The sequence below is a fragment of the Danio rerio genome, chromosome 1 (assembly GCF_052040795.2).
Source record: "Danio rerio strain M-AB ecotype USA chromosome 1, GRCz13ab, whole genome shotgun sequence".
Taxonomy (NCBI): domain Eukaryota; kingdom Metazoa; phylum Chordata; class Actinopteri; order Cypriniformes; family Danionidae; genus Danio; species Danio rerio.
In genome coordinates, this window is record NC_141021.1 from 41884252 (window position 1) to 41905843 (window position 21592).

At 37.3% G+C, this 21592-nt stretch overlaps 1 protein-coding gene across 41 annotated transcripts in view; it reads left to right on the forward strand.

Moving 5' to 3' along the window:
* Positions 1–21592, forward strand: part of tenm3 (teneurin transmembrane protein 3) — a 971756-nt gene that overhangs the window by 737529 nt on the left and 212635 nt on the right. For 11 of the 41 annotated variants that reach the window (XM_087235123.1, XM_087235127.1, XM_087235130.1 and 8 more), the window contains exon 1: positions 7113–7557. The exons of the other annotated variants lie outside the window; for them this stretch is intronic. The gene's annotated coding sequence lies outside the window, so the exon portion shown is untranslated. Of the gene's footprint in view, positions 1–7112; positions 7558–21592 lie in introns of those variants that run through there. 41 annotated transcript variants of the gene reach the window in all.

The window sequence follows — 21592 nt, forward strand, 5'->3', positions numbered from 1 at the left end:
AAAACAACTAAGTTCTCCCAAAGAAATAGACAAGAATTGTGATAATTCAACTCATTTTATATAAGTAGTTTGAACAAACAACAAATGTAATTTTTTTGAGTGCATTGTCAAATATTTAATATTAGTAATATTATAAAATATATTCACTTCTAATGTCTCACTTTACATATTCAGTGAATAGATTATCTATCTTGAGAAAATGTAACATCTTAATTTAGGGCAATTTTGATGGTTTTGATTATTCAATCTATATATCAAGTAATTAAATATTGCAACTAAACGATAGTCCACACAGTAATCTAAATTCACAATATCTAGCTCGCCCATCATCACAGGAAATGAGCAGCGGCACCATGGGAAGTCCTTTGAATGCTGTGGATGAAAATTTCTGGCAACGAGCTCCATCTGCCATCTCAAGGAGATTTTTAGATGTTTATTGCATCATACGACATAACACACATCCCCTGCTTCCAAGAAGCATCCCTTAGATCAGAAGGGGCAGCTCAGCGACAGTCCATCTGAGCGGGCACTGTCCTCTGCTCTTTCTCTAAGTGAGGTAATTTTTGCGAAATCATTACACCAGTGGGTCAGTCTGATATATGATACCATTACAAGCCCCTGTAAATACACCCTCATTTTTTTCTGCATTCTGTGAGCAGGAGGCAAATGTAGCACTTGATCAATGCTCACTGAGAGAAAAGAGACTCTCTGAGGGAGACGCATATTGACTCATAGCATGTAAGCCTTCCCTGCATATGCATTTGCTTCATCAGAAATATTCATTTGTTCTGGACAGGCAAAAAGGCAGTGGAAATGAGGCTTCACAGCTTCGCTCCCCCATGATACCGAATCACAGGAAAATGGGAGATCTGCGCTTAGCTTTTATTGTATTTTGTTTCTGTTGGTTAAGTCTCTAGAGACAGGGTTTGGACATTGCTTCAAAATGCAGAACTGTCTGTGAGCGGTCATTATTTGAGAATTGTGGGGGATATTAAAAGGACAACTCAGCTGTAGTTCTGCATTGGCATCATTTGGCAAGCGCAAAGGGGCTGAGAAGTCTTTATTCGTGTAAACTAATATCAGTTGGAGAATAATTTTCAGCTAATACTCAATGCATTGACACGCAAGCCATTTCAAGTGTCATTTTTCGAGCGTAAATCGCCAAGCCTCTGCTATAGCGCTTTTGATAATTGCATGTAATTGGACTTCTTAATAAGTTCTTTTTTAAAGTTTTGTGAATCAGTGCTTTAAAAGGCTAGCGCTCGCCTGTGATGTTAATCTTTGCGTGTACCCATTAGTGCTGTGGGGCCCAAAGATATGCCTGAAACAGAAATGAATTAAGCTCTCTAAATTTAAGCCTGCTTTCCATCAGTTTTAATGCCCTCACTCGCTAATGAAGAAATGTGCAATAATTGGCGCAGGTAGTTTTTGCAAGCACCTTCTGTTGAGAATTAGCACGTCAGAGTTGGAAACAGGTAGGAGTGAATCAACAGCTACTTTAAATGGGCGTACACTTCTCTCGCACCTCTCTCTCACTTCTCTCTCCTCCTTTAGCAAGTCTGTTCACACCTGTGCGAGGGCACGGGCCTAAATTACCTCCTGTCTTAGTTATAATTAACTACGGTGTCTTGTTTGATGTTTGAATAGAGTTGTCTGAAATTGGCGCTAATTTGCATCTAATTACGCAGAGATACTGAGACATGTTTGCCATTTCCATCAGCATCACTTTACGAGACACAATTGTGCATTTCTAATGAGTCCTGTCGCTGTGTCGCATTTCTAAACATGGTTAAGGCTATTGACGGCACGCTTTGAGTGAATGGGTCAGGACTCGTGCTTTATTAATGCTTTCCAAACAAAGGCCCGCTGCATAAATCTAATAGTAAATTCACACTGCTCATTTCTCAGCATCAATGTGTAGCACTTTTAAAAACAGTACTTTTAAAGCCAACCCCTACTGTTCCGCTGAGTAAAGCACCATGATCAGTTCAAAGTCTTAACTTGAAAAGAATAAGATCGTTTTTCATTATTATTAAGGCATATTATGAATCCGAAGTCCATTAAATCTTTGACAATGTCCTCTGAGTGGTTGGAAAATCAATAGCCCATTACGCCTTGTTACATGTCATCTGATTCATCTACAGGTTTGGCAGTAACAATATCTGTATTTACCGGTGAAACTCTGCACTGATAGACCGTCATACCACATTACAGGAGGCTAAAATATAACCTCTACAGGTGTGGGTATATTATACAAGCCTTTTTTGAGGCCAGATTATCTAAACAACGTACTTTTTCACCACCCATTTACTTCTAGATTGATATGAAGCAGATTTTGCATTGTTTTCTAAAAAGCAAGGATTGTGTTTTTTGCCCAGGCCTCTGTGAAGACCACGCACTGATGCCACACCAGCCATGGCACAAGCAGCTGCTGCTTGGCTGTTGTGTTGCTGAGCCATCTGTGATTCTCCTACTAGCGGCATATTAATCTACGGCACTAAACTAGCTTGTCCTTGGAGGGAATTAAAACAAAAAAAAATATCTGCCCTCTAGATAAATCGTATGTCACAGCATGTGTGTGTGTGTGTGTGTCGTGTATTGAACCTTTCTCAGCAACTAAAAGCCATTTTACTATTATTGGTTTAGGAAAAATGAATTAGTATTGGAGATTTGAAGAATTGGGCTGGTAATCTCTTTGCCACAGCTCTCCTCAAGCCCAAAGTCACTTGACCCCTCGTGACCTCCAAGGTCACGCCCTGTCTTACATTTGGCTTTCGGGCCTGTCAGCATCGAGTCAGGTCTGGAAACAATGTGACATGTGCTCTGATTGATGCTGACCCCTTATTGAACTCGCACCCAACAAAGAGCACTGTCCACATGGGATGGCTGGGGGTTTTGACCACCAATACCTATCAAAGTTACACACAGCATACATGAAAATGTATGTTTTATTGTGTGTGTTATTGTAGAGAATACCATAGCTTCCATGTTAAGGGCTCAACCCGGAGGTAAAAATAAGCATCAAGTATAATATCATTCTGTTAAGAAAAAAAAAACAGAAGAGACAGCGAGAAGACACAGAGAGATGAGTTGCAACTGTTGGAGAAAGTTCAAACAACGTGTGTGCATGTGGCTTGTTTGCGCTGGGGCTTAAGAGCACCAGTGGGGTGCTGTATTCACCGGGGGCTGCCGGGACTGGCACGGTGTGAGCAAACAGCCTTCTCTTTTCCGCGACTTGCTCTGTGGGGGCATCAGTGGGAATATGAGAATGAGGCAGAGAGAGTGAATAAGAAAGAGAATGTAATAGAGGAAGGTCCCGCTGTACATGCGTGACCCGTATTAGCATACCCACCTGTCGTCGTCCCTCGACGAAACCCCATCAGCTGTCAGTCATTCCCCACTTCTCCTCATCGGCCATGTCAATCTCTCCCCCTCCGCCGCTACGAAGCACTGTCACCACGGACTGGACTGTTTACCTCATTACACAACCTTCTCGGAGATGGTAAACAGCTGGCATAGGCAGGCGGACGGGCAAATAAGCAAGCAAATAGGAATAAAAATTGAATGTTAAGTGCAGTACCTGGGGACACAAGAGAGGATAAGGCACCCCGGGTGGATTAGCGGACGGTAGGATCTGTTTCTCCACAGTGACAGGCCCTCACACTTCACTGACTGATGGATATACTCGTCCGCTCCCTCCAACTATGCTTAATTTGCAACTTAATGATCCGGCGGCCTGCTGCACAAACCAGCGCGTACATAAACTCTGCGCAGTGCTAAAGTCAAGCTTAGCAGGCGCGTTCATTCACCAGCGGCGCCAATGCGACGGCTGTTTATGGTAAGCAGAAAGCGCACGTACACTGTTCTACGGCCGAGCGAGCTTATCCACAGAGCTTTGAACGCGACGAACAATAGAACGAAAAATTGTTTGTCTTTTTTTCTCTTTCCTCACAAACAAGTGCAATCTGAATTGTAATGCAAAAGCTAGTGAAGCGGAGAGCCAAGGGGGGAGAAAAACATCATTTAAAAAAAGCACAACATATATCACGTCTGATCCAAACCTATACATGCATGCATGCAGAGCAATGAGAGTGTTTAGAATTAAATTACAGCAATTATTAAAAAGAGCAATTGTTGTGTCATGCTTTCTGTGATGTGTCGGCCGCTGCGAGCTCTCCGTGTGCATGGCTTTAATGAGTCCTTTGTTTTAAGCAGGCATTGATCACTCTTTTTATAACCTTTTGCTTGCAGAAATGCCTATTAACAGTTAACTAAACACAGATTAGTTTACAGTCCGCTGTCATATATTAATGGATATACGTTTGGCTATACATCATTCAGTCACCGGGTGCATCTTCAAGGTGTCTTGTTACAAATCCCCATAGATGTAAATTTCAGATGAAGTGTAATCTGGTGTGGGATCATCTAACGTGTGTCTGTGTAAAATAGACAAGCTAACAGAAAAGGACACGCATTTGCATTAAAATATGTATGATATGCCTTCCGTTGAACTCTAATCTTGTATAGGAAAATCTAAAGCGTGTGACTAGGTAAACAGCCATGCTAACAGAAACGCATACAGTATTCTGTATATTTAACTGTAGATAAGAACATACCATTTACTTCTGTAGAAATCTAATGTAGTGCAGAAACATATCGTGTGTCTTTATAAATAAAAGTGGTATATGTTTATAAAGCTAATTAAATAGGACTAGCTATTATTCTAAATCTAAACTAGCATTGTTTGCTGAATTTTTGTAACATCTGGAGAACACTGTTTGTTTTTATTTATTTTATTTAGCAAGAATGCATTAAATTGATACATTTTTAATATTATAAACTGTTTCATTTAAATGCTGTTTTGAAATATGATGCGGAATATGCTTTGGAAAAAAAAAGTTTGCTTAAAAGCATCACAGCTGATTTCAGTGTGAAACAAAAATTTTTATTAGAATGATTTCTGAATGACCATGTGAAAACAAATTTTATAGGTTATATGCACTGCTAGTGTTTTTCAGCCAATGATGAATTTCTGGTGAAAGCTTTATATGACTATTTTCAATTGCATAGGGTTCCTTTTACAGCATCGATGTTGTAATGTAATTCAGATATAATCAGTTAAATAGTCTTAAGTATCCATTTGGCTGTTAAATCTTAACAAGAGAGGAAAGACCGTTTAAACGCAGAAGTCATCAATTGCAGCAGCCTTACGCAGAAATTCCATTGAAAATACTGGGGTAAAATTCATTTCCATATTTTAAAGACATGACGTGGAAAGGTATAATTTAATGCAGTGCTTTTTGTTTAGTCTGATACCCACTTTATATCATATTTCAGCCAGGCAGTGAAGATCACAGTTTTTTAAAGAAAATCAGGTCCTAAACACTGCAATTTTGTATGGGATAACAATTAATCAAAAGCCCTGGGGCTGGCTGACTGAAATTAAAAGTCTCTGTGCATATATGCCATTGATGCCAAAATACCATGTGTCATGTCAGAGAAAATATGATATTTAACTGTTGGTAATGCTAATATATTAATTTTATTTAGAATATATTTATTATAGAAATACATTTAAAATCTAGTTTACTGTAATTCTGATAAAATACATGAGTATAAAAGACTTCTTTAAAGAATGTGAAACCTTACTGAGTGTAAATGTGTAAAATGTAATGCATCTACAGTATAAGCAAACCAGAACCGATTTATGGATGCAAGCATATTGCTTGTGGTGGCTTCAGTCTACACAATTACAAACAAAGACTGCTGAAAATTAATTTGATCAGATTATGGTTCCTAAAAATGTATCAATCTTATTATTATTTTTTTAATTAAAGAACAATTTCTGGGTATATGTGGAGCTTATTTTATTCATTAGTAGCTGTTGGAAAATTATGAGCTGAGTAACAAAGAGCAGTAAAATAGTTCTCACTACATACCCAGTTGGTTTATAATTAAGACAATACATTAAAATAGCAATAGTAATGTAAGAAATACCATTTTGCAATATCAAGTGGCAAAATAAGATGTTTTGTACAGGCAAAAATGCTGAAAGCGGATTAGACTGGAAGCTAAAGACATTAAAATCCCAAATGGATGTGTCTGCTCTTATGTGGAAAAATAGGGTTGATATAGACTTTATAATTCTTTTCAAATGTTATTTGCATTTTAGGGGAAAATAATTAGTAAGTTAAAAATTGGCACATCAATACACCACATTCTCCTAAGTCAAACAGTGCCAGCAGAACCCCGTCCAGTACAGTCATTTATTATTTAGTAATGGCCAGTGCAAAATACGTGTCAGAATGCTAAAAAATACTTCTTTTGCATAGAAATATAGGAAGTCTCTCTCTCTCCCCCTCTCTCTCTCAGTGGAGTAGAAAGGCTAATGGCCTCTCCTGAAACATGCCCGTAGGGGGTGATCATAAAATCATGCATTTATGCACAAATATGTTCCTTTCACACCGGACCCACTCCCAGCCATGCTTCTAAATCAAACCAAATAGCCCTTAAACTTTCACTTATCGGCCACTGGACTCTGGAAGTACTTCAGCTTTCTCTTCTTGTTTAGTGTGATTTTTTTGATTTGCACCAAGGAAATGGCACAAAGTGTAAGAAGTGGTGACAATTGTGGCTGTGATAATTGCAATTATTTGCTCGGTTTTCAAAGTACGCAAATAGAGGCTTGTTATCACGATGCACATTTAGTGTGAGGAGGTTGAATCTCATCTGATTGTTTGCAGATACTGTACGTGGAGGAAGATGAAAGAATTTCTGAAAGAATGGCAGGACCGAAACTTTAGATGGAAAGAACTGTGTCAAGGTGGGATTTCTTGTTCCCCTTTAGTAACAGCTGCAGACCCGGGGAGTCTGTGTTTGTGTTGAAGGTGTGTGTGAGTGTGCAGATTCAGGGGGGTGACTGGGAGAAAGGAAAAAAAGAACACTTCCTTCAGCTTCCAAATGGTTAATGCAGCTCTGAGGCTCCTCCTGTTCCCTCCCACCTTTTCTGCTGTCTCCGCCTCCCGAGTGTCGGATTGACAGAGGCTCAGCCAATAGCTTGAGCAGGGACCAGCCATGCGTGACGGGGGCTCCATCGAGGACTGCAAACTTCCCAGTGCATCAGCAGCCTCTGCGATCAGCACAGCCTCCGTGTGTGCAAGAGAGAGAGTGAGAGAGAAAGAAAGCAGCAACAGCGCAGAGTGTTAGAAAGAGAGAGATAATCAGACCGCATGATGCTTCTTTAACCTCTCTGTGACCAATCGCATCTGTCCAGCCAGCTGTCATCCTGCATTTTTTTCATCTTTCTTTTTCCAGCTTTTTCTTTTGTTGTCACCTTGAGTTTTCGCTCTTCTCTGGGAACATCGGAGCGATCTCATACGTGCCGCGCGCAGGTCTTGCTGCCATACATGTGTGTGTGAGAGCGCTCGCATGTGTGTGTGTGTGGAATGGGAAGAGGACGTTAAGTATTCTGAGCTGAGTCTTGATGACCCTCTACAGCCCTGGAGTGGGGGGTTCATTTTAACCCTTCAGGTCATCGCTGGAGGAGCCCTGACCAAGGTAACATCTGAACACCACCCCCTTCACCCCCCCCCCCATCAATGCATGCTCAGAGACTAAACTGTTCCGCTGTCCGAGTCTGGTTCCACGCACTGCTTCTCTCACACTCCTTCTCTTTTTAAACATTTAGTCTTCATGTAAGCGCTCATGCTTGTGAGGTCTTCCTGTGGATTATGAATCTATTGTAGTTCTGTGATTTCAATTGTTGTGAGTGAGAACATCAGCTAGTTTGAATGAAACCTAAATATTAGGACAGAAACTCCAAAGGCTGTATTTTGTCAGATTTTTATTTGTTTATTTATCTTCAACCCAACCCCCCCCCCCCCTTTATTTTTTTAATTAACATTATTATCACCCAAATTTTCTAGTCTCACATTTAATAGGATGCTACGAGGCAGTGCGGCATTTCTGAAAATCTGTGAGCCACCCTGATCGTGATGCTTCCGCTCACACTCTTAATTAGCAGATTTGTTTACATGTTATTTTCCTTTCCTCTTATTTCCCCTCTCGGTTCATTTTTGATTATCTCCGAGAGGAGCGAACAGAGAGCGGTGGATTGTGTGTGACTGCTGCGTGCCACCAATCGACAATAGACATTTACAGTGCAGCTAATTGGAAACAGATTCAGCATGGAATTTCTCGCACGCTCTGCTACCTTTTCAATTGAACCACTCGTGCTGTCCGCTTTCCACAGCCCTCTTGATGGATGGTGATAGATCCGATATCCGCACCCTTCTCAAAAGTGTAATTATAGGTTTTGGTTTAGAAAGGCTCGTGATCGATGTGCTGTATACTCATTTAGTTAAGACTCTTCAGTGTGTCACCACTTTCTTCCTTTTTGGGGGGGATGATAGGGGGTTGGGCACACATCCTTGTTTGTTTTTCCTATTTATATGGAAGTAAGCTGTAAATGAGTTTGTGTGTGTGTTAGAGAGTATCTGAAGTTCTTCACTTTTCAGGATGTCAGATGTTTTTGAGCTGTAAAGCTCCACATGTAAAAGCAGGAATGATGAAAAAAGTGGTCCACTGTGTGTATCAAATGCAACGCAGAGCCTTTGACCTCAGCGCCATGAGGAATAAGCTGTCAGATTGGCGATTGATTCGGGGGCCATGTGCGGAGGTGTTTAATGTCCCTTTTGCAGCAGGCGTTAGTGTATGGTTCCACTTTAAAACCTGTATCACACTCACATTTGATTTATGATCACGCTCGTCTCCTCTGATTCCAAGGCATTTCGAAGAAAGAAAAAAAAGAAAGTCAATGGTTAGATTTTTTTTTCAAGGTAGAAAAATAACAATAGAAAAGGAAAATCTTTCCTTTCTGTACCCCCACCCTCACTTTATACTCCTGTGTCTCCCTATTTTTCTCTCTGTCTCTTACAAATGGGGCGAAATCTCCTAGCAACCAGAGCTCCTTTTTTTGCTTTGTGATATATGTTCATAGTGTGCAGTAATCTTGCTGATGGAGTGCATTACTGGAGATGGTGCTATTACTCAAAGAATAAAAGTTTCAATTACCTTTGATACCAGCCAGTAATATAAGCTGATTTACTGTGCTGTAAAACGGGCCAGGTCACATTTTCTTATCCATATATATATTTTTTGTTTTATTATTTTTTTTATTACACGATGGTATTGACGAAGGGCCGCCATAGACGGTGGGGGGAGCAGGACCGGGTCATTGCAAGAAGGTTTGAGCGAGCTCGTGTCTGTCGGTTGCTCATTTAAACATTACCAAGCCTCATATTTAATTCATGCAGGGAAAAATTGATTTGGGTTGAAGCTGTGCATGTGGCACCTTAAATGGAAAAGCGAAAAAAGTGAGAGAAAATGTTGCGATTTACGGCCTAGGCGTCTCCACCCTCCATCTGCCATTCACGTTTTTTTTAACAAGCCTATGGAAATATGTTTTTCTCATTAAAGAAAATATGAATGAATCTAAAATGATTTGCAAAAATGCACTAGAAATAAAGGATATGATTGACGTTTTTCACAACAGCTCTTTTTTTCATTAGTAAAGCACTCTGGGGAATTTTTTTTTTCTTTTTTTTTAGCTTTTGTTTCTTAATATCTCTTAGATCAATCAGTTTGATTTTCTTATCATCTTCTCTTTTTTTTGCACTCGTGAGAAACAAAAGAGGCTGATTTATAAAGAAGACCCTATAAAATGGAGTAAGTGAGAGCAAGATGGAATAAAAGATTTTGTGCCACCGAGAAAGACAAAGCATCATTTACAAAGTGAGTGACCGAGACGTATAGATTGAGATAAATGAAGAGCAAGCTGAGCAGAGAGAAAGACTGGCTGATGAGGGATGAGGTGTGTGTGGGAAAAAGCCAGGCTTATCGAGATGGGTGTCTTGATGTGTAGAATCTCCGCTCGCTGTCGTAAAGGAGAAACATCTAGAAGCATTCAGGCCCACTGCTGGACGGCAGAAAGGCTGAGGCTCTAACCACTGTAAACCTAGATAACATCCCAGACACTATTGATCTGTTTTATTTTCTCATCACAACCCTTGTTTTATCACAGCCAACCACTCTGATAACAGAGACCAAACACACACACACACACACACACACACACACACACACACACACACACACACACATACATACATATCAAGCAGACTTAGAGTTGTGGAAGTTTTGGAATTATTAATGTACCAGCCCTCACCCTCATATTTATTATTTACTAAAATCCGAAAGTAAGCGTGCACACTGATAAATTTATAGCGACTACAGGAGACAATGTCCTGAAGTGTTCTTTAGCTCTTTGCTCCAATGACTTCACTGAGTTGTAGGGGATTTAATTATCTCATTCCATCAATTTATTGTTATTAAAATAATTTTAAAATACATTCATATTTATATAAGGCTCTTCTCTGTAGACATGTTTTATAGTTACATTTACTGCACAACAATAACATTCACTGTGGGGTTTTTCCCATTGTGCATTCGTTTAAGAAAAAAAATTTTTGGTTATTTTAGTTGGGGCCTGTTCTATATATTGCTGCTTTTTTATTTGTTGAATATGTTTCTGTTATGTAATGTTATGCAATATTCATTGAGTAAAATTATAGCCTTGAAGAATCTTTTTTTTCTTAAGGTTCAAAGCCTTATTAAATTTAGAATCAAACGCACTGTATTCTATTGATATTTACACACTCCTTCCTTCATATCTGCAAGAATTCAGTGGAATATCACAAGATGTACCAGAATGATAAAAGTGTTTTGTTTTTTCTTTGAATTATTTTTTTTCTAATTAAATCAGTAACTTTGATTTTAATACTATTTTGAGACCGAATTAATGGAGCCTGGTTTAAACACTGAATAGTGAGTGGGAGTAGTTTTGTAGGAAACACACTTGGAGAGATAGAGAGACATAACACATGCACACACTAAAGTTTGAAGGGGGTGTAAATTTATTGTCCAAAAAAATGAACATCAGTAAAATTATGATGAAATTAATTATGCAGTTAAATATTATATAGTTTAATACATGTATAAAATATAATAATATATAAAAAATAATCTATTTACATCATGTGTTTTGTGTGCAATAAATGTCAGCCCTCACAACCCCTTAATATAAATACTTTACCAATGAATAAATTATTCATAAGTTATTACTTTGTAGCATTATTCATTTTTATTAGCCTAATGTATCATTGTCACAGTTTGTGTTATGTAGCAGTTAATAGACTAGTGTAGTTTTGTAATTGCTTTCTGTTTTGTCTGTATTTTTAAGCAGGCAGAAGTATACTGAAAAGCTGAGAGATTTTCTATTTTAGTTCTCCCAGCATTGTTCACAGTGGACTGCTGGTGTTCATAAGTGTGTGTGTATGTGTGTGTGACTCCGGTGTGCCGGGTGCTGGACTATGACAGAGTGATCAGCTTAGTGAAGAAGAGAGGCTTCTAGGCTGCCGGTAATGGCTGCTGAGGGAGAACGAGAAAGACGATTCGTCAGCGCTGAATGAGGGGTCAGAGAGGTCAGGGTCCGGAGACACAGCCATTTGCCACAACTGCTTGTATGCATTCTCACACTCACACACACACACGCACACAATTGCTGCTGTAGGTGGAACTCATAGTGCCAAAACAAGGATTTACACTAGCAATTTTTAACTTTTTAACCTTCACGTAGCAAAAAACGGCTGCGTATGTCATTTTTTTCCTCCTATCGATTTCTCTCCAGATGGGGAACGAAGAGGAGTTTGTTCATCTCTGTAGGGGTTATCTGTTGTAGTTTATCCCTGTCGGTTTATATTTACTGTCAGCTCACAGAACTGCATGTGTGTATTTTTAGTGCACAGTATCATCCGGCAGCAAATAAGTGCATTTTTCTAGTTTTGTTTGGACTTTTTCTTCTCTATCTTCCGAAATGCATGCGCACATATGTGCCGCGCAGTGGTGGTGGCGCTCTTATGTGGAGTACCACAAATTGGTTTATTACCAAGGAGACGGCGGGAGGAAAATCTCTTTGTCAGCAATTCGACACCTCCATTGCTTTCGGCAGGTGATGTGACCTAACCAGATTATAGTATGTCCACTTTACCCTCGGTGTCCTTTTTCTATCTCCTGCCTGTTCAACTCTTTCAACAAATGCCGCTGCATCTAGTGCGGAGGAGTGAGGGGGAAAAAAAAGAAGAACACAAAGAAAGAAACTATTCAATGGCACATCCACCGAGCAGCACAGTCATGTATAATGAAGCAGAGCCGCCGCGGAGCGAGACTAGCGAGTGTGTTCAGAGGTTTTTGAATGTGCCTGCTGAAGGCAGTAAAACAGATTCCAAATGAGATTACACTCACACGGAAGAGGGGAGACGGCATTTCATAAGCATTCCAGCTACAGTTAAACGACTGCGGCCACACATCATTGTTCTCACCGTTCCACGCTCTCATTAAGGTGATTAAATGAGCATTACTGTCAATGGGACGCAAGGAGAACTGGGCTGGGCTGATAGATGCGACCTAGAACACCATGTTGACGCTATCTGGGACACTCCTGGGTTAAAGGACTGTCCTCTTACCCCTTTGTGTGTCAGCAAATCAGCCTCTAGAATTGGCCACAGGGGGTTGAGGTGCAGACAGGCGAGAGACCCTGTAGTAAGTAGCTGATAGTAGATTGGTGCGAAATGTTGCCTCTGTCCCTTTCCACTCCAGCGTTTTTGGGAGGTGTCAGGACAGAGTGTGCACCCAGATCTTTCAGAAGATGGTTGAAACTAAGGTCACGAATTAAGTGTGATCGTGTGTTGTGTGATAAACACTGCTCTGACTCAGCGAGTTTTATTATTAACACAGATTTTGATTTCATGTAATGGTTTGTATGGGAGTGGGAGTGTCGGTTTCTGAGTGTTACAGAAAGTCACATGCTCCAGTTGTGTTCTTCATGAAGCCCAATGAAATGTATAAGATGGACACTAACATTCAACTGTTTAAGACGAATATTTTTTTAAATTAACACTAATGAAGGAAATTAACTATTAAAAATAAAGCTAAAAACAGCTAATATACATTAAATTAATCAAAACTGACTTGATTTGAGTATAAAATGAGTAACACGTCTATTAGTAATACAATTATTATGGTATTTATTCATCTTTGTTAACCCAAAGTTAGTGTTTTTGGAGTTAAATATTGTTTGTTCATAACTCATGATGCATTATCTAACGTCTTCAATTTTTATTAATTAATGTTGATTAACTGATTAATAAATGCTTTACATTATAATTAATACTTATTTAATGTTAGTAAATACATAAACTAACTTTAACTAACGGACCATTAGTCTAAAGTGTTACCAAAAATGATATTTAATTTTGTTTGTAGATATTTAAATACTAAACTTTATATTTTTATTACATTTTTAACTGCTATATGTTATGTTTTAAGCACCACATCAGTGTTAAAATAGCATTTTTACTCTAATATTTGATCGTCAATTTATTAATAACAGCAGATTTGGCTACAATATTAAACTTCTAACCAAAAAATTATTTTTTTTGTATTTTAGGATGGTTGTGTTAGTCTCTACGCATATTATTTTATTTCTATATTTAGGGGGAAGAATTAAAATCATAAAACATCTAAATCAAGCATGACTCTGCTGCTGCTGCTGTGGCTGTTCTGGGAAATCCGTCATCAGACTATTCTTATAATTTAATTCTCTGTTTATGTCTGATGGGATGCAAAGAGCAAAACCACCGCCTGTTAATTTATAGAAAGATGACGAAAAGGTCTGTATATCCATAATGAGGGAGCTCCAGGCAGCCTAACAGGAAATGTAGCTTTAGTTACAGTATTTGATGAAGCTTAAAAATAAGTAGAGGAGCGCGGTGACAGAAATAATGGACCACAATCACAGGCATTCTTCTTTGTGTGGGATTTGATTTCTCAGAGGATGTCTGATTTAGCAGCAAAACAGTAGGTAATTTTCGCTGTATTTTTATCGAGGTTTTCTTGTGAGGGAAAACACAGGCATGGTTAATTCTAGCGGGATAAAGAAATCGCAAAATGCATCTGTAAAACACAGTCTTACCTTGCCTCCTCAGGGAAAACTGCTCCTGTCCAAATAAAGCTTAAGCAGCATGATTATGCATTTTTAAAATGAATGAACAGGGTCTGGATGAAAACACGCCTATTTGTTAAACTTTTATTAACGATGAGGATTATTTTTAGTAACACTAGTTTTATTAAAGTGCTCTCTTTCACTCTCTCGCTCGCTCACTCTCCCTCAGTGCGTGTTTGTCCTTGTTGTTGGTTGAAAAAGTCATTTTGGTAGTTTATGTGTGACAGTGCTTCAGCGGATCTGTAGTTAGTGCTGTCCCTCCTTCACTACCAGCAGCTCTATAAATCAAACTCTCTCTACAGTATCTTTCTCTATTTCATCTTTTGTAGTAAGATAATGCTGGGCTGACCTTTTTTATGTGGCTGTGTATTTATTGTTTGTTCAAACCTCAGTTGGCTGGCAGAAAGCTTTGAAGCTGCAGTGCATTTTTTTTTCTGTATTTTTATTTATTTATTTCATTATATCACATTCTTCTTTTAACAAAAGTAGAATAACACATACTTTACCAAATACCCATACCAACATCTAATGCATTTCAAATTGCTTTGAAGTCTGTAACATCATTTTGCCAAACAAAAAAATTAAATTCAATGCTTATGTTGCGGTACATTTTATGTAATTATTGTAGCTCATTGACTGCACTGTTGAACACTGTGTATTTAGATGTGGCCACTGTGTAATTACGTTCCAGCAATTTACTTGATACAATGGAGGATGATAAAACCAATATCAGAGGAAAGGGATTCTCAGAAAACACAAGTCATGCTCTCTGGCCGTTTTAGTTTCTGATGCCTGTTCAGTATGTATTTGAGGACACACACACACACACACAAACACACACATACAGAGTCTCTTTCTCACCCTCTTTTTCTTTCTTGCTATTTGAATTCAGCTGGGCACTCCTGCTGGTCCAACACTGAAAAAGAGGGTCTTTTGATAGCCCCAGTCAAATATTTCTTCCTTGGTTGACGAAAGCAACCCTCATTTTAAAGGGGAAGCTGAAGACGGGTGGTAATGTTCTCCCACGCGGTCACCTCAGCTGGTCAGCACATTCAGAGGTGTGCTTCACTTTGTTTGCTAATGTTGTTTGTCAGCGAGGGTAAAGGTTCTTCCTTGCTGATGCCCGCAATATCACCACAATTGTGTGGCCACCTTTATGCTGGCCTTTAATAGGCAGCGTGTTCTATAATTAGCCTGATGCCTGGTTAACACTCATCACACTTTTCTTTGGGGAAATTATGTATTTTATAAACCACTAAAATATTATTATTATTTTTTAATTGATGGCACTTTATAATCTTTAAAAAAAATTTTTGTTGTTTTTATAACATATTTCTGAAAGAAGTCTCTTGTGCTAGCCATGGCTGCATTTATTTGATCAGAACAAATCTATAATTATGCAAAATATGAAAATAAATATTGCATTCATTTTTATTCATTAATGCTTTTTATTTTAATATCATATTATTATTATTATTATTAATAATAATAATAATAATAATAATAATAATAATAATAATAATAATAATAATAATAATAATAATAATAATATAAATAAATTATTCATTTGATGAAAAAGATTGATTTTAGTATCTGCACTCCAGTCTTTATGATCTTTCATTTTTGGTCTTTTATTAATTATAATAGTGTTATATTGCTGCTTATTAATTTTTTTACATTTTTTGCAAAAAATAATAACAAATTTAGATATATTTTTGTTTTGTTCAGCAAACCTCTGAAGACATCTTTTCAAAATAATCATTTATTATAAATATATATATATATATATATATATATATATATATATATATATATATATATATATATATATATATATATATATATATATTTATATATGGGACTTGAGCATAAAATGAACATTTTTTTATAGTTTATATTCATTTTTAGACATCACAATAACAATGTTTCAGCTTCAGATGCAAAAAAGCTATATCTGTGTGAATAAACATGATTATCAGACAAAATAAATGACCAGTTGACCAGAAATGACCATTTAAAATAAAGGAAAAGTAAATCCTCTAAATTACAATAATTTTATTTTAAATGTAAAAAATATTATTATCCCTTTATAAAATTAAACTAATTTAAAATTTTACTCATACCTATACAGTAGTAAGTCTTTAAGTTTTTTCTCCATAGTCTTTCTATAGTTGTATAATTATTTTACTCATACCTATACAGTAGTATTTAAGTTTTTTGTTTTCTCTTTAGTCTTTCTGTAGTTGTATAATCATTTTACTTATACCTATACAGTAGTAAGTATTTAAGTTGTTTCTCCATAGTCTGTCCATAGTTGTATAATATTTTTTTGTCCGTACCTATACAGTAGTATTATGTGGTCTCTTTATAGTCTTTCTATAGTTCTATAATAATTTTTACTCATACTTGTACAGTAGTACGTATTTAAGTTGTCTCTTTATAGTCTTTCTGTAGTTGTATAATAATTTTTATTCATACCTGTACAGTAGTAAGTATTTAAGTGGTCTCTCTGTAGTCTTTCCATAGTTGTATAATAATTTGTACTCATACCTATACAGTAGTAAGTATATAAGGGGTCGCTTTATAGTCTTTCTATAGTTGTATATAAATTTTTACTCAAAAATACAGTAGTAAGTATTTAAATGGTCTCTCCATTGTGTTTCCATAGTTGTATAATTTTTTTTTGCTCTAACCTATACAGTAGTAAGTGCTTAAGGGGTCTCTCCATAATCTTTCCATAGTTGCAAATACCATATATACAATATTGTGTGTGTGTGTGTTCAGAAATCCTTTGAATAATGACTTAATTGTTGCAAACATTATATCATGTAGGTAGGTGAGAGGATGCTGAAACTGTCTGTTATCTGTTATCATTTTTCAGCCTCTGTGGGAGACAAAAAATGAGGATGATGTCATTTCATGACATTTCAAGTCCTGCTAGGCACGAAATAATAATCATTTAGAAGAGAAGGGAGCAATCTGTAATGCTTACCATTTACAATTACAGTAATTGAGAATGAAACATGATTCCACAGATGTAAAACGATAATCTTTCAAGTTGGTTTTCCGGGAGAATGTTGAGGCTAAAGCCACGGCAGACCTGGCTTAAACGGCTGCACATGTTCCTTCTAAAATAGATTCATTACAGCATAATTCATTACAGAAAATGAAGGCAAACAAACATACAAGCATTTGGCAAGCAGGCTGTAAAACGAACATCACAACCCTATTGGGTTGACGTGTCCACAACATGCTGCATGCAGATTTACCACGTAGGGTGCGGCAGAAAGTGTAGCCAAAAGTTTTCGCCCACACTGCCCTACAAAGACAACCGCTGCATATTACCATAAACCCTCAATAGGACTGAACACTGCATTTAACCAGAGCTCACTTTCCACATGATGAACATCTAATCCTAACTCTAAGACTATTACACATTTACACTCAAATATGCACAGACATCCCCAAAATGCCTTTTCCGTTGTGGGGTGACGTAAGTGGTTATTATACATGTTTGGAAAGTAGCCTGGTGTGGAATATAGTTGGTGAGAAAAGAGATGTGTGTACTGTATATGAAAATGCTTGGGAATTAGATTTAGTGGAGCAATTAAAGGGTTAGTTCACCCAAAATTACAAATGTATTTACAGTCTTTTGAGTTGTGGAAAGCCTGAACACACAATATACACTCACCGGCCATTTTATTAGGTAAACGTCACTAGTACTGGGTTGGACCCCCTTTTGCCTTCAGAACTGCCTCAATCCTTTGTGGCATAGATTCAACAAGGTACTGGAAATATTCCTCAGAGATATCGGTCCATACTGACATGATTGCATCATGCAGTTGCTGAAGATTTGTCAGCTGCACATCCATGATGCTAATTTCCTGTTCCACCACATCCCAAAGGTGCTCTATTGGATTGAGCTCTGGTGACTGTGGAGGCCATTTCAGTACAGTGAGCTCATTGTTATGTTTAATCTGAGATGATTTGCGCTTTATGCACTGGCACGTTATCCAGCTGATAACAAGGCATCTGCTCCCACATTTTCTGTTTTCTGTAAACCCTAGAGATGGCTGTCCATGAAAATACCAGTAGATCAACAGTTTCTGAAATACTCAGACCAGCCCGTCTGGCACCAACAACCATGCCATGTTCAAAGTCAATTAAATCACCTTTCTTCCCCTTTACGATGCACGGTTTGAACTGCTGTAGATTGTCCTAACCTTGAGTTGCTGCCATGTGATTGGCTGATTAGAAATTTGTGTTAATGAGCAGTTGGACAGGTGTACCTAATAAAGTGGCTGGTCAGTATGTATATTTTAATTGCAACAGATTATGGCATATACTTAATCTACAGTGGCGAAAAAATACTATAGAAGTCATTGGTTACCGTAAATTTCTTGGTTACCAACATTTTTTACAATTTAAATTTATTTACTAATTTTACAAATTTTTTATATACATTTATGTCATCACCAGACTTGTTTAATTTTTTTCTTCCGTTGAACACAAAAGAAGATACTTTAACGAAGGTTGAAACTCAGTAGCTATTGAAATCAATAGTATATATATATATATATATATATATATATATATATATATATATATATATATATATATATATATATATATTTATTTATTTTATTTTATTTTATTTTATTTATTTTTTTTGCATAGTTTAGATTATTTAATGTTAATGTATGTATTTTGCAGATTATAAATATTTTTCAATTATGTTATTGAATAATCTAGTTATGCATTGCTTGATTGCTTGGCACAACTTTATTCTAAGTTTATTTTATTTTACAAAATCTAAAAAAATTGCGAACATTCCAATGCCCATTTTGTGCAAATGCAACGTTTACACATGAGGCTCCAGCTCACCTTCTCAAGGTTGTTTGTTTCAATATATCTTCTTTTAGTCAGCAGATTAGCTCTAAGGAAGAGTCATTCATTATCATGATATCATGCAAATATATCTTGCAGGAGCATAAAAAATGTGAAAACTCTGTAGCCCACATTAATTACTGTCCAAATGCAGAGCTGGATGGTCTACACTTACACTGCATACAATAGTTAATGGTTATATAGTTGTACCGTTGTTGCTGTACATTGTTTTTTTAGTTAGTTAGGGGTTTCTTTTATGTGGTAGTGATTTTCTTATTTTGTCTTGCTATGCTTTCTGTCGCTAGATCATGCTGACAAAACACCATGCTAAAATACCCACACTTCTGTTCAGCAGCGCCACAACACCACTGAATCTACAGTGTGAAGCAAATTGTGTAATCATACTGTATCTTCAAACAAAATATGACTTCAATATTTTTAAATGACTTCATAAGGGAGTATGTTTTATGGAAAACAACTTCAGAATGATTGAAAAGTAATATATAATAGTAGTATATTGTTAAGAAGTTTGTATGTTTCCTCACCATTGATTTTTTTTATTTGTCATTCACCTCCGGCATTTTTGAGAGCCCTCAGAATATTTTCTGCTATGAATATAGAATATGAGCTTATTATATATAGATCTGAACCTCTGCTTTTAAAATGAAAATGATATGGTTGTGTATTCAAAAGCAACAGTAAAGATAAACCTTATTAGTTTGACTATATTCGGTGTAATTTTATCAAAATAAATGCATTTTTCTAATAGTTGAGAGCAATTATTGCATTTATGGCACTTCTAAAAATTGTGAAAGTGCTGTTTAACACTTTTTAACAGTACATTTGTTTTTGATATGTGATATCTGTTGTTTTGACATGTGGAATTATCTGTTCATTCTGGCATCAGACAGGGCCGTTAAAGCAAAATATTCCTCAAATATTTCCTCAGAAGTACTAAAAGAATTTTTAATGAAACAGAATCATTAGGAAGAACTGAAAACAGTCATAATATATCTTACGACTCGCTTCCCTGCTGGCTTTACAACCACATACCATCCATTAGCGGTATGAGAGGCTCTGTCTTGGGTCGCTAATAGTGTGAATTCCCTCAAACCTCCCCCCAAAAACCCAGACAAACCATCATCTTGCTCTGTTTGTATGAAGAAAAAAGTACTTCATACTTCTGCTGACATCGCAAGCATTCCGTCCAATCTGGTGTCTGGCAACAATAGCCAAAAGTCAGCCCGCGGGACACAGGTAATGACAGAACAGAGATAGAACAGATGAAGGGATGATGGAATGACAAATGCTCGGCTGCAAGCTAGAATAAGAAGGAAAGAGAACAGAGAAGGAGTCGCTCCTGATGGCGTCTGCCGTGGCACCTCGGCAGCGTTTGAGGAGCTCTCATGGAACAATCCCCAGATGTCTTGGCTTTCATTCTCTTCTGAGGTGATGAAATATTTTGGGCTCTCGGTTTCTACTGTGGGATTGTCTATGCATGTATACGTGCCCTCATACAAGAGTGGAGAAGATTCAGATGAAATGTAGTCATAGTTTCTTCTCTTTTTTTTACCCGTCTTCCCAAAAAAGGATGTGGGAAAGAAAGACGAGGAGACAGAAAAAAGGGCCAGCCGAAGGATGGATTGTGGGATCAGGTTATTTTTAATCCCGCAATTAGTGAAACTGAGCACTGAGCTATGAATGCCATCTAAGATGAGCCTGTTAGAGAGCGGCTTCACGCTTTGACTTCTCACTCTTCACAGACACAGACAAAAATACCAAACAATTACGGACACCATTGAATTTTTTATAATATCAATTTACAATTCAGGCTGCTTTTTTCTTTTGAAATTGTCCCCCCATTGAGCCTGGCTTAGAGAAGTGAATGTGCCAGAACAGGGATGCCATTAGCAGGCCCTTGCTGAATCTGAAAACCTTTTTTAAACATTTAAAAAATATATTGTTGCACAATTTTCACTGCTTCAGACTATAAATGCATGTCATGCTCCTAGCTTTAACACATTTGACCTATTTATTCCAATATTCCAACTCTACTCAGGAAATGCTTTTTTATTTTTTTTATTTTTTTTTTTGGGGGGGGGGGGGGGATTGCTTTGTTTATGCAAAGCAATGTATGCTAATTCTTCATTTGTAAAAAATCACTTAATTTTTTCCATATATCTTACTTCAATTACATACAGCTACTCAGCTAACATAAAAATGACAATCCTTATCACTAGTTCCTCTGAATGGCCCACCCTTAAGGGGCTCTGATTGGTCAGCTAACATAATGTATGTGTGAAGCATCACGTCCAGTCACAAGCATTTGCTGTGCCTCTGCTGTGTAAATACAGTCAGTCAGTGAGGCTGTGTCAGTGTGAGCCTGAATTAGACACAAAATGGAAAGGACACATCTGAACCTTATTCCTGCTCTTTAAAATAAAATCTGGCATGTGTCTTTTTCATGCATTCAGGTTATAAGCATGTTTAAGTAACATGAAATGTTCACATACCTTTTGCGAGTTCGATATTTGAGATGTAAAACGCACATAACCTGAAGTGTTTGTAATCTCACTAATTCGGATG